This window comes from Eumetopias jubatus, unplaced genomic scaffold, assembly GCF_037043125.1.
Source record: "Eumetopias jubatus isolate StellerSeaLion01/CBP00866 unplaced genomic scaffold, mEumJub1_p1.0 scaffold_3, whole genome shotgun sequence".
NCBI classification, from domain to species: domain Eukaryota; kingdom Metazoa; phylum Chordata; class Mammalia; order Carnivora; family Otariidae; genus Eumetopias; species Eumetopias jubatus.
The window spans coordinates 51,070,781-51,084,893 of record NW_028274809.1 but is presented as its reverse complement, the minus strand read 5'-3'; the positions used below and the strand labels follow the sequence as shown (position 1 = coordinate 51,084,893).

At 36.7% G+C, this 14,113-nt stretch overlaps 1 non-coding gene and 1 pseudogene across 1 annotated transcript; both read right to left on the bottom strand.

The window, feature by feature from the left end:
* Positions 1-9,569: 9,569 nt before the first annotated feature.
* LOC114225063 (transforming acidic coiled-coil-containing protein 3 pseudogene) lies at positions 9,570-11,775 on the bottom strand (annotated as a pseudogene).
* A 295-nt stretch (positions 11,776-12,070) lies between these two features.
* LOC114226017 (U4 spliceosomal RNA) lies at positions 12,071-12,204 on the bottom strand. The gene has a single exon (XR_003612661.1). It is a non-coding gene; the product is annotated as a U4 spliceosomal RNA (small nuclear RNA).
* Between the last annotated feature and the right edge of the window lie 1,909 nt (positions 12,205-14,113).

Sequence of the window (14,113 nt, the reverse complement as noted above, 5' to 3'; positions counted from 1 at the left end):
GGACTGCTCCAGCTCCAACTTGGGGCTACTCAGCAGAGCTGGCGGCCAGGCGGAAGGTACAGGTGCCCTCTGCGCTTGCTCCGAGGTTCCGGCCTGAAGCCTGGAGCGCCAGGCCCCCCACCCAGGGCCTGTCTGCAGCCCCCGCCGCTTTGGCCACGCAGGGAGTAGGAACCACCGTCAAGAGGTTGCAGGCGCTTCTGCATACTCGTCAACAGAAAATGGAAGTAAGGTTGGCAGAAAATAAAGTTTCTAAAAAGAAGAAGTAGTTAAATCAACTGAAGCTTCAGTTTTCCTTTCTTCGACAAGTTACTTTCCTGAGCTCCATGTGAATGTAATGTCTTTAGCTAGCCGACAGCTTTACGTAATCACAACGTTACCCCATGAGCATTTACCAGAATAGTCAGAAATAAGTTGGTCATTGCTCTGAAAGTATTGATTTTACCTTCTCTGTGCCTTCATTTACAATTCCAGATACATTTACTTAATAAACACCTGATTTTTCTTTAATGAGGTAGTCAACATCTCAATTCTGCTCCAAAGATGAATCACAGTGAAAAATCTCTGTAAAATGCAAGCACTCCACCATTACTATTTTATGAGCCAAACACCATAGTCCTTGAGGTTATAATCTTGAGGCTTCAAGTCACAAATGATTTCCTAATTATGCCAAGATATGTCAAGCCCTCACATTGCCTAGCTTACCAATAATATTGCAATGTAAAAAAATGAGGACTATTCTATTTAAGTGTGGGTGAATTTTGTCATTAAAACTTATTTGCCCTTTCACTCTCACTTCTGTCATGTATTGATATTTAAGAACTCATAGTGTACTGATTACACTATGAAGTGTGTACTGATTACACACTTAATACACAAAAATGCTTAATTACTGCATTAAATGTTTCATAAAATTAAAATTTGAACAATAAGCTATGCAGAACAGCTTATTATTTAAATCCTTGACCAATATAATATTCAGCCTCAGGCAGCATCAAAAATTTATTTCTGTTCATGTAGGGAATTCAAAGCATTTGTCTTTTATAGTTTATAACTAACATCTACAAGATGTATTGATAGAATAAAAATAAAATAAATCACATTGGATAGAATAGAATAGAATTTAAGGAATAACACTCAACTTTTTTTTTCCTAATTAATCTGTTGAAAAAAATTTGAAATGTTACATTCATAAAATTAAACTAAACCAAAAAATTCTGACATGAGACAGAGAAATAAGATAACAAGAAATTATTCTAAGAAATTAAAATATGCTTGCCAAAACAAAACGTTCTATATGAGTTCTGGGGAGAAGTTGAAAAAATAATCCTAAATATAGCATAAAAATTGACCTAATTTTATCTCTCATATGTTTTATCTCTTTTGCTTTAATTCTATGTTCAGATAAATTATCTGTATTATAATAAGTAGTTCCTTCATTCTTATTACCTAATATATTTTATTGGAATGTTGACAAAAATTTATAGAATGGTTTTTCAGCATCAATTGATGCCAAGATAAAGTACAGCATAGAGTGAATCCAGGCTTCCTGATTTCGAATCCTTGTTCTTTCACTTAGAGAATTATATGATCTTTTGCAAGTTACTGTTATGTGTCTGTTTCCTCATGTACAAAGGAACATAATAATATCATCTTTCTCATAAAGTTGATGTAAGGATTAAATGAGTTAATATACATAAAGAACTTAAAACAGTATCAGGCACATAGTAACTGCTCTATTAAATTGTTAGCATTTATTATTGATATTATTGCATGACTTTTCTCTTTTAGATTGTAGTGCAATTATTTATTTCAGTTGGCTTACTAATCATGAACTATTTTCCAAATAATTTGTTATAGAACATTATAGTTTTATGCATTGCTAGTGTTCGTTTTGTTTAGAAACTACATCCTTATTCACTAGTGTGCTGTTTGAAATATTTGTGGCACTAACTTTATTGTTTTTCATATTAAGGTTATACTAGCACCATGTAATAAATTGGAGGGCAAAGAGTTTTAAACTTACAAGTCCACACCCAGCAAATGGCAAAGATAAATGATAACATATTCAGAAGCACCAAATTCAGAAAGCATACCACTCAGATACTCTTCTAAAATAATTACGTGAAAAAAAATAAGTGAATAAAATAATTACATGAGTCAGTATACCTGAAAAACAAAAAAGTAATTAGTGACTAAAATCAGAGACATGTATCTAACTAGCTGTGGAGATTAAAAACAAAATCCCCGATTTACTTCTGTGAAGAAGGGTTAGAAAGAAAGTTCAAATTAGAATAAGAAACTAAGGGGATCCAAAAAAGATGGCTTCAAGAAAAAATGGATTAAATTTTAAAAGAATCTTAACAAACTAAAAAGATTATTTTATGGATTAAATGAGAGCATATTATTTCTTTTTTTTATTATGTTATATTGATCACCATACATTACATCATTAGTTTTTGATGTACTGTTCCATGATTCATTGTTTGCATATAACACCCAGTGCTCCGTGCAGTACGTGCCCTCTTTAATACCCATCACCAGGCTAATCCACCCCCCACCCCCTACCCCTCTAGACCCTCAGTTTTTTTCTCAGAGTCCATAGTCTCTCACAGTTCATCTCCCCCTCCGATTTCCCCCCCTTCATTTTTCCCTTCCTGCTTTCTTCTTCTTTTTTTTTTTAACATAATGTATTATTTGTTTCAGAGGTACAGGTCTGTGATTCAACAGTCTTACACAATTCACAGCACTCACCATAGCACATAACTTCCCCAATGTCTGTCATCCAGCCACCCCATCCCTCCCACCCCCCCACCACTCCAGCAACCCTCAGTTTGTTTCCTGAGATTAGGAATTTCTCATATCAGTGAGGTCATATGATACATGTCTTTCTCTGATTGACTTATTTCGGAGAGCACATTATTTCTTATTGATAAGAGAAAACCCAGGAAATATGTGAAGTTTTAATAGTATAGCAGACTAGATATTCCAAAATTTTCTAGGCCAAAAAACATTTCAAATATTGGAAAAAATATAATAAATACACTTTTGAATGCACAGATGGGCTTCTAAAAAGTGAAGGTGTCAAAATGAAGATGCACATAATAACAGAGATTCAAAATACATGAAAGCAAAAATAACACAACTCTAAGGAGAAGAAGACACATTCATAATTATAGTCATATAGTCAGATATTTTATACTCCTCACTTTAAAAATTGATAAAACAAGAGAGAGAAACCCAGTAAGTATATAAGAGATCCACACAACACTATCAGTAGACTTGAACGAGTTGACATTTATAGTACACTCCACTCAACAACAGCAAAATATACATTATTTTAAAGTGCACACATTGAATATTTACCAAAAGAAATCACATTCTGGGTGATAAAACAAGTCTCAATAAATTTAGAAGGAGTCAAATAATACAAAGTATATTCTCTGACCCCAGTGGAATTAAATTAGAAATCAGAAACAGAAATATCTCTGGAAAATTCCCAATACTTGGAAACTAAATGATACACTTTTAAGTAACCCCATGGGCCAAATAAGAAATTGAAAAGGAAATTCGAAAGTATTTTGAACTGAATAAAGATGAAATACACAACATATCAAAATCTGTGAGATATAGCTGAAACAGGAACTAGCGAGAAATTTATAGTACTGTATAGCTATATTAGAATTGAAAAAAGATCTCGTATCAATGACTTCAGGATCCACACTAAGAATTTTTTTTAAAGATTTTATTCATTTATTTATTTATTTAAGAATGAGAGAGAGAGAGACAGAGAATGGGGGGAGGAGCAGAGGGAGAGGGACAAGCTGACTCAATCCCACGACCCTGCGATCATGACTTGAGCCATAAACAAGAGTCAGATGCTTAACCAATTGAGCCACCCAGGTGCCCCCACGCTAAGAATCTTAGGAGGTTAAGCAAAATAGGTAAAAATAAATAAATATCAGAGCAGAAATCAATGAAATAAAACTCTGAAAAACATAGAGATAATCAACAAAATAAAGAGTTGGCTCTTTGAAAAGATCATTAAAATTGATATGCCTTATTTTATTAATAGATAGAAACAGATGTCAAGAACTGTGAAGATCCTGAGATTTTACCATTCATACAAGCTATCAGATCAGCCTACTGGCCTATCCTTGGGTCAGGAGCAAAGAATTGTATTTACTCTTCACATCAAAAGCAGTAGCCATAGTTTTGGCATTTTGGTACAGGTTCTCTGAGCTCTGATTCCCACAAGGTGACATGAAGACAGCCAGATGATACCTGCACACACAGTGACTTGCATTGTCAGAGAAGAACTTTGAGCTTAGAGAGTTTGGATCTTTTACAATGGGCAGTAAGCATTTCAAACCTTTTCTCTGGAAGGAAACATGATTATCTTTATTAAACTGGACAGTAAACTTACCTCTCATTTACTCCAGAGAGAACTAAAATTTCCAAAAGAAGATTTAGAAATTATTTGTGATGCATATAATATAACCAACAAAAGTTTCATACTGAAAATACATAAATAATTTCTGGAAATCCATAAGATAAACACAAGCAAATTAGTATAAAAATAGATAAAAATAGCAGCATGAAAGTCACTGAAGCAGAAACATAAATGGACAGTAAGCATAATAGAAGGTGTTAAAAATTACTGTATTCAGTGAAATAGAGGTGGCTACTTAGATATACCTTTGCACACTCAGTAATTTGGGGGAAAAATACTGGACAATACCAGGTACTGGGAAGGATGTGGAGCAATAGGAACTTCATTTCCTGCTGGCATAAGTATTGACAAAATCATTTTGGAAAACAATTTGTCAATATCTAGAAAAGTTGAAGATGTATGTTCTCTAAAATACTTTCCTACATGTATAAAGGAGACATTTTAGGCCATTCGGGCTACTGTAACAAAATATGAGAAATTGAATGGCTTATAAACAACAGAAATTAATTTGACTATTTTGTAAGCTGGGGAGTCCAAGATCAAGGTGCTTGAACATTCAGTGTCTGCTGAGAGCCTGTTTCCTGGTTTGTTGACAGCCATCTTCGGCTGTGTCCTCACATAGCAGAAAGGTCATGGGAACTCTCTGGAGTCTCTTTTATAAAAGCACTAATCCCATTCATGAGGGTTCCACCATCATGACCTAAACACCCTCTTAAATGCCCCACTTCCTAATACCATTACATTGGGGATTAGGTTTCAACATATGAAGTTTGGGGGACTCAAACATCAATCCATTGCAGGAGACGTATGCAAGAATGTTTATAGCACCGAAAAAAATTTTTTTGACCAGTTAACTTCCCGTTAACTGGAAAAATGTATAAATGTTGGCATATTCACAAAATGGAATATAATATGGTTGTGAAAATGTATATCTTGGAGTAAAAAACTATACACAAGAATAAATCTCATGAAAATAATGTTGAGTACAAAAACCAAGTCCAGTAAGAATTTAGATGGTATATTTTTTTTTTGCTAATTAGGAAATACATACATAGTAAATGTTTAAAAAAATGCATAGGAATGATAAACACTAAACTCTAGATAATGCTAATCTCTGAAAAGAGAGAGAAGGATGCTTTGAAGTGAAATCCATAAGCTTCTTCAGCTGTTTTAGAAGTGTTTTGTTTCTTTTTTTTTTTAAGATTTTTTATTTATTTATTTGAGAGACAGAGCTCGAGCAGAGGCAGGAAGGGGCAGAGGAAGAGGGAGAAACAGACTCCCCGCTGAGCAGGGAGCCCAATTAGGGGACTCGATCCCATGACCCTGAGATCATGACTCGAGTGGAAGGCAGACCCTTAACTGACTGAGCCACCCAGGTGCCCCTAGAAGTGTTTATTTCTTAAACAGGGTGTAAATATATAGTTTGACAGGTAATATCTTTATACCTTTTAATATTTATGAAATATTTAATTTAAAAATTGTTTTAAATTTCTAGAGGGAAAAATATGAACATAAAAGCCATGGTTAGATTATAAACCAAACTAAAATATGGAATGGTTTAAAGTAATGGATGAATCTAAGAAAAATAAACTCCAGAGGTTCTTGATAATTGGGACATTTTTCTTTGAATAGACTAGTTAGTAAAATATAGAATTAAATTTCCTAGGTATCTACTCAAGAGAAATAAAAAACTTAAGTCCACACAAATATCTGCACACAAATGTCCATAGCAGAATTATTTATAATAGCCAAAAAGTGGAAACAACTCAAATGCCCATCAACTGATGAATGACTAACAAGATGTAAATCAAAACAGTGGAACCCTATAGAGGAATGAAATCCTGACACATGCTACAGGATATATAAATCTTAAAATGGTTTTTCTAAGTGGAAGAAACCAGAAAAGGCTAATTTGTAGAGTCAGAAAGTAGATTAGTGGCTACCCGGGGCTGGGGTAGCCTTTCCTCCCGAAAGGGAACAGACTGTAAATGGACATGAGGTATTTTATTGGAGTGATGGAATGTTCTACAGTTGGATTAGGGTGAAGATTGTACCACGTGGTAAGTTTGCTAAAAATCTTGGAATTGTATACTTAAAAGGGATGAATTGTATGGTGTATAAATTATACTTCTATAAAGTTGTTTAAAAAGCAAAGAAAAAAATAATTGTATTTCTTTCTCAAGCAGGTCCCCAAATATGCCGTCTGTTCTACGTCAATAGTATTTACATAATTACATTATCAAATGTTGTGTATCACTTTTCAGTTTTTAGAATTCGACCACTAGACAAAATATGAGTTATTTTATTATAGTTACAGAAAAAATACAAACATTCTGAACTTTAATAAAAGTGATCGTATAGCTGCCACATATTTGGAGAAAAACAGGGGGATGAGAGGTGGAAGGAAGTTTATAATCACTGATATTCTCCATTTATATTGTGGGGAATTCAATGATACTGTTTGCAGTTGATTGGTCAAGATATAAAAGTTTAAGTATAAACTTCTTACAAGAGTGTAAGTGGTTACAATTGTTACCAAAAGGATCCCAAAATAGTAATTTAACTTTAAAAAGTTAGGAACAGAGAATAAGTTCCTCATCTTTCACAGTATGGAGACATTGATCAAGTAATGTTTGATGTTGATAGATTAAGATATCGAGGTTTGAGCAGATTTGGAATTGATCACCAGAGGAAATAAAAATGAAAATAATTGAAAGTGGTTACTAGCAAAGAATAGGACTTCCAGTAGTTGTAGGAAATTCAGTAGGAGATTTGATATTAATGTGCACTTTTCTCTCCTGTTTGATTTTTTTTACTCTTTATATATTGCATAATAAAAACTAAGAGAGATATTTAAATATGTCTTTAGTATCTTCTTACTAGCCACAAACAACGCAGGTTTAAAAATTAACTTATCTCTTTCAAACCAGCTTTTCCTCCAAATTTCCATGTTTCTGTAAACCGGCACCTTTATTTTTATTTTGCTTTATCTTGTATTTTCCTTTATTATTTCAAATTTTTTACAATAATTGTATGGATTTTTTAAATTCAGGAAATTTTTTAAGTTCTTGGCTCCTACTTGTCTTTCATGTCCCACTCCCAGTCTTCAAGTACTCCAAGTACTTTCAGTTATGCTCCTGATAATAACTCAAAATCAACCCCTTCTTGTCCTTGTGTCTACCACAGCCTGATCTGAGTCACCTTTCCCCATCAGCTGTTAGCACCCTCCCAGGCGATCCATCTTAACTGCTGCTCTGATCACATGGTGCCCTGTCCATGAACTTTCTCAGGTTGTCCACTGCTTGCCAAATAGACATAAAACTCCTTTGCAGGTTTTTTTTAATATTAAAATGATGTAAAAATAAATACTTTTACTTACATAGTTGAAGCCATCTGCATATGCATTTTAATGTTTTGCTTACTTAATACGATATGAAGACCAGCATTTTGCACATTTCCTGAATATTAAAATACATATAATTATTATGGAGAATTTGAAATAATACTGAAAAATGTAAAGTAAAAAATGAAAGTTACCCATAACCCCTGAGAGAAAGCAACGACTAAAAATTAGATTATGATATAGAGGTTTATAAAATTGCATACTCCTTTTCCTTTTAGAATTTTACTATGAACATTTTCCCATTCCCTTAACTTTTCTTTAAAATTGTTCATCTAACTACTGCATAGTATACTATCATCTGATTTTACCATTATTTGTCCATCCCTAATTTTTTTCCAATTTTGCCTTATGATGAATAATCCTCTAATAAATATATTTTTGCACATTAGTGATTGCATCTCTAGTTCTTATGAACAAATTTGTATAGGAGAAATATTGTGTCAAGGATTATAAATCTAGTATAATTTCCTTAACATTTACCCTGATTTATTCTCTTTCTGCAATACATGAATGTTCCAATCTCAGGGGACACTAACTAATAATGTATATTATATGTTTCTCTTTAAAATTATTTACCAATATGATAAGCAAAAAAAAGTGAATTTAAGTTTGTTGTTGGGATTTCTTGTATTAACTTTTGGGGGTCTTTTTACCACTTAAATAACTTGCCTCACCTTTTGTTCACTTTTCTCTAATAGGGTTTACAATTTTTATTATTGATTTGTAAATGTTCTTTAGATATTTATACTAACATTCGTCCTATCATAAATGATACAAATACTTAATTACATTTTTGGTGTCATTTGGACCTTTTTTAAAGATTTTTTTTTTAATTTTAAGTAATCTCTACACCCATCATGGGGCTTGAACTCACCACCCTGAGATCAAGAGTTGGATGCTCCACTGACTGAGCCACCCAGGCACCCCCAGACCTAATTTTCTATGTAGTCAAATCTGTCCATCTCTTCTCTGTGGTTCTGCTACTGCTCTTTTGCCTTTGAATTTTATTCTCTATGTCAATATCCAATTCTTACTCACTTTGATTTTATTCTAATTGACATAGTTTCATTTTGTTTATTTAGTGCTCTAACTTCCCTGAAGCATCTGTGCTATCTATGGAATTTATTTATGTGAAAAGTACACATCTAGCTATTTTTTCCAAAGATTTCACCCACAGCTTAGAACCATTTATTGAAATTTTTCTTCTGCCCTCATTGATTTGTATTGTGGCCTTTATCAAACAGTATATTTTTATATACTAGTATTTGTCCCTGAAGCATCTGTGCTATCTTATTGCTCCATCTGTCTATTATGTAAGTCCCACAGTTTTACTAATAATATTTTGATGCATTTTAAATTATATTTAGTAGATGTTATTTTCAAGTGCTTTTTCCAGGCATAAATTGTCAATCTCACATCAATATTTCAATTATTGCAACCATTTTATAGATAAGGTAATTAAGAGATTAAGCCTACGAGCTAGTACATGACAGAGTCAGGATTTAAACCTAGATTTGTGTAATTCCAAAGTCTCAACTCTTGAATAATTATTCCCCCCTCCCTCCCCCTCCTCTTCCTCCTCATCATTGACTAAAGGGAAACTATTTAGACTTCTTGTTAAAGCAATCCAGTATAAAAACAATAAGAGACAAGAAAGAACATGACATCTTTTGAAAGACAGACAAGGGAGACAGACACTGATCCCATATTTCCATGTCAGATCTTTTCTATCTTGGAAATAAAGTCACGGATTCTGATGAGTTCATCATTTACTTTAGTCTTCTGCTCAATGGCCTTCTCCAGCAACTAGATGCACATCTGCTCCTTCCTCAAGCTCACGTGGATGGTCAAGGCCTCCACTTGGGCCTTGCTCCAGACCTGGGTGATCTCGTTTAGCAGCTTGAGTTTCTCTTCTGCGTGGGTCTTCAGTGCTTGGTATCTCTGGCCTTCCTTTTCAGTTCTTGTGTTATCTTCAACATACTTCAGCGAATCTTCATTCGTGCAGTAGCCTTCAATCACCTTCTTGAAGAGGTCAGAAAAATAGTTTTCCATGTAGTTCAGGTGTGCAGTAAGTTGGCCTTTTCCTTTCAGAACCTTCTGGATTTGGGCTTTGGCAAGTTCTGTTTCTGAGCCTCCACCATCCCCCTGGTACCCTGTCCCCTCAAACCCATCCATGATCTTCCCCATCTCCAGGTGCTTTGCGTAGAGCTCCGCACAGCTGTTCTTCACCAACAGCCTCTCCTTTTGTTTCCTTCCCCTGCTGCGTCCGGGTCCTTCTGGTTGTGCTGCGGCACGTCCATGATGGGCACCACGGGCACCACGGACCTGCTGGCCTGAGGACACATGGACTGATCTGGCTCTGGAACACCCGGAGCTCGGAAGGAATCAAGTTCTACCAGCTTGGCCGCCCGTGGGCTCCCTGAGGAAGTTACGTCTGCATTGGCTGCGCCGCTGGTTTCAGCCGCCAGGGGCGCTGGTCTCTGAGGCTTGTTTTTCAGGAGTAGGTAGAACTTGAGGTATAAGGACTATTTCCTCAAGGCCATCTCCTTAAATGAGGACGTTCCAGTCTGCTTCAGATAATCAGCCCCTGCTCTGGTGCTTCAGCAGTAGCAGGGTCTGTGCTCTTCATTGGGGTCCAAGGCGGACTCTGGCCCCTGCAAGAGAGTCAGAGGCACTGAGTCAGCAGGCGAGGCCGTGGGCTCGCTGTTGGACTGCTGGTGGGAACCCACGCGCCAGAAGAGCTGGCGGGTCCCTCCGCGGCGGGCGCCTGCGCCCCGGCCTGCACCAAAGGTGCGTCAGTCACTGAGTCTGAAGGCAGGCCGGCTCCACCGGCCGCCCGCCGGCTCCAGGGGCGTTCTGGGGGCCGAGCCTCCCCACCACCTACAAATGGGTGAAACTTTGGGTCACCCACATTGTAGGGACCCCCCTAGGGACCCCCCCCCCAGGGAGGGGGAACAGGACCCTGGTGCGCCTCCTCAGGGCATTTTCCTGTCTCGACCCTGGTCTCTGCAAGAAAGGTTTGAGGCCAGTTCTTTCTCCCAGCTTTCTTGGTAGGGATGGCCTTTTGCTGGTGGCATCATCAGAGAAGTTAAATTCTAGCCTTATTTGGCCAATGGCCTTTACTTCTGAGGACTTGGGGACATGGCCCTTCCAGCCTTCAAGGGCTGTCCAGGGCAGTGCTCTCAGGACCTGAAAGGGGCGACTGGGGAAGGGAGTAGGTAGTGCCCAGGTGCACGGGGCAGGTCAAGGCCAGCCAGAAGTCTGGGAGGGGCCCTTTTCCTACTGTAGCCTCTGAGGATCCTCCCCGTCTTGGGACGCCATCCCTGAAGGGTCTTCTAGGATTTCAGAAGTGAATGTAACACATTTATTTAAGGAGTATCTAAGGAATATGAACCAGACGTTTGTCCTAGAGATGCCCTTTGGTTTTCAAGACTTCCCAGAGTCTTGGGAGAGCTTGAGGAATCCAGGCCAACCAAGAAAGCCAAGCCAGGCTCGCTGCAACACCTCTCTTCAAAGGCTGGTTTCACGTCCCCCAGAGGGGGGTTGGCATGAGCCACTGCTTGTTTCTGGAGAATTCCATTGGTCATTTTGGCGTCCAGTTCCTTGGTGAACTGTTGATTGTCTTCCTGGATCCAGATTTGGGGAGAGTTTTCTAAGCCAACGGTGTCACCCAGAGCAAAACAAGCCTCAAGTTTGCCGTTCATGCTAGGAGTTAAAATCCTGTGCCTCGGAGGATCCCACAGAAGTGACTGAAAAACCACCTTCACATCTTTGGCTATGTTCTTGGGTGACACAATTTCCTTCTGCGACAGATGAAGAACTGATGATCCTCTGGTAAGTTCTAGTGGTGAAAACAGAAGCCACAGTTTTCTGTACTTGTGTCACCAGTGACAACTTTGTTACTTAAAATTTGCAGACCCATTCTGCAGCCCTGCTGAGATGTCGCAGCAGCCAGTTGGGACCACACTCCTTAAATCCTTTACTGCATTGCCTCTCAATTTAGTGCTTCCTTCATATCTTGTCACCAATCCTAAGTGTTTTATATTTTGTTGGTATTACGCTTTCTTGTTTTACCATTGGGTCTTCTAATCATAGCTTTTTATATGAAAACTATTGGTATTTTTATAATGTTCTATCCAGATAACTTGTTGAATTTTATATCCTAATTTTTTAGTTAATTATCTTGGAGTTTTAGTTAGGTATTCCTATTAGCTATGAAAAACTATTTTTTGCCTTCTCTTTTGCAGCATCTTTTTAAATGCTTGTACATCAGCTGGTGGTATGTTTCAATTAGCAATAATCGCGCCTCGGATAAACCTCATTGGCTACGATACTGCCACTGCGCAAAGCTCAGCTGGTGGTATGTAATTAATTTCTCAACAGTTCTTTGTGAGCATTTAGGTTGTTTTCAATTCACATGAAAAATCACCCATTTTGTCTGTTGATGCAATGATTCTTATGCCCTTGAGACTTGTTATTAAGAGGACAACTTTAAGGCTCATTCCCATGTATGTGTCACAAACCACGACACTTAGGGTTATGGAGAATGAGTTTCAAATGAATATTTCTTGGCTACAGTAAAGATCCAAGCAGTAGTTTCCTTCTGTATGTCCAGAATCCAACTTAAAAGAAGCAGAAATTTAGGCCCATTGAAAATGGTAAAGTAAGCTGTACCATACAGCTCATCTTCATTAATATTATTATGAGCTGAATGACTGCATTTGTGTAGCTGTGACTACAAGAGTGATATGCTATTTGCAAAGTTATAATCCATATACGAGAGCAGATTACAATCTCAACTTGCCACTCCTCATCTGTTGCAATTTATAGCATTGAGAACTTAGTAAATATAATATCATAAAAAGAGTCATAGTTTTTCCAAAATATTATAACAGAAGCATTTTTTTTCTTTTTCTATTGAGGCACACATTGTGAAAAACAACTCACTTTTAAGATAATTTTAGTTTGTTCTTTTACCCTGTTACATTTCTGGTACCATTTATAGAATACTATAAAATTTTCTTCCATCTCTAAAGTGCTAGTTTTCATAATACTTCCATTGCTTTATAGATCACTGATTCAGGAAATGTTTATTCATTTAAGAACAGAAAATGTTGAGTGCTTACTCTATGCTAATCATTTATTTGGATAGTAGAGAAGATTGACCAGCCGCAAAGCAGACAGACAAGAGTCCTACCTTTATAGGGCTTATATTTTAGTGAAGGAGACAGGCAATAATTAGAGTAAAAACTGCTTTGGAGAAAGAATCAAGCAATGTGACAATTTTAGTTCCCAAATATTGGAGAATATATATATTATTTATTATATATATATTATTATATATTATATTATATATTTATATATATTCGTTATATATTAATACATTAATATTATAAAATATAATAAATAATTAGATATTATTATATTATATATTATTTATATATATATAATATATATATATACCATCCCACATGTTCTTATAATGTTATATCAGCATTTCTCCTTCAAGAGGCAATGCCTACATCTCCCCTTCTCCCTTGAAGCTGGGTAAACTTTTGCAATTGCCTCAACATTGCCTGACTTTCCAAGGCTAGATCATAAATGGTGATAGGGCTTCTGCCTGGCTCTTTCTCTCTTAAGACATTTGCCTTTGGATCCTTGAGCCACATGTAAGAATTCTTACTACCATGAAGCCGCCATGCTGGAGAAACCCTATAGAGAAAGAGAAAAGTGATTGAGGAGCCCTAACTGTTCTAGTCCCCGGCTCTTTGAATCTTCCTAGACCAGGTGCCAGATATGTGAATGAAGGCTGAGAGATGACACCTGTCACAGCCCACTGTCTGACTGCAACCTCATAAAAGACTCCAAGCCAGAAATGCCCAGCTGAACCACTCTCAAATTCCTGACCCACAGAAATGATGAGAGATAATAAATGATTTTTGTTTTAAGGAGCTAAGTTTTGATGTAATTTTTTATGCAGCCATAGCAACTAGAAGAACACAAGGTAAAGGAAAAGAAAGGGATAGGAGGAGATGAGATTTTACGTTGACATTCGGAGAAGGCTTCTCTAAAATTGTAACATTTGAACAGAGAATGAAAATAAAATGAATTTTAAAAAATGGGGAAGTGATGCACATATCTACAGAACGAGAATTCCGAACAGTGGAAACAACAAATAAAAGCATCCTGAGGTTGGGGATGCTTAGCATACTGGCCAGTGAGCAAGTGTTGCTGGTGGAAGTAAACCAGAGGACAAGTGG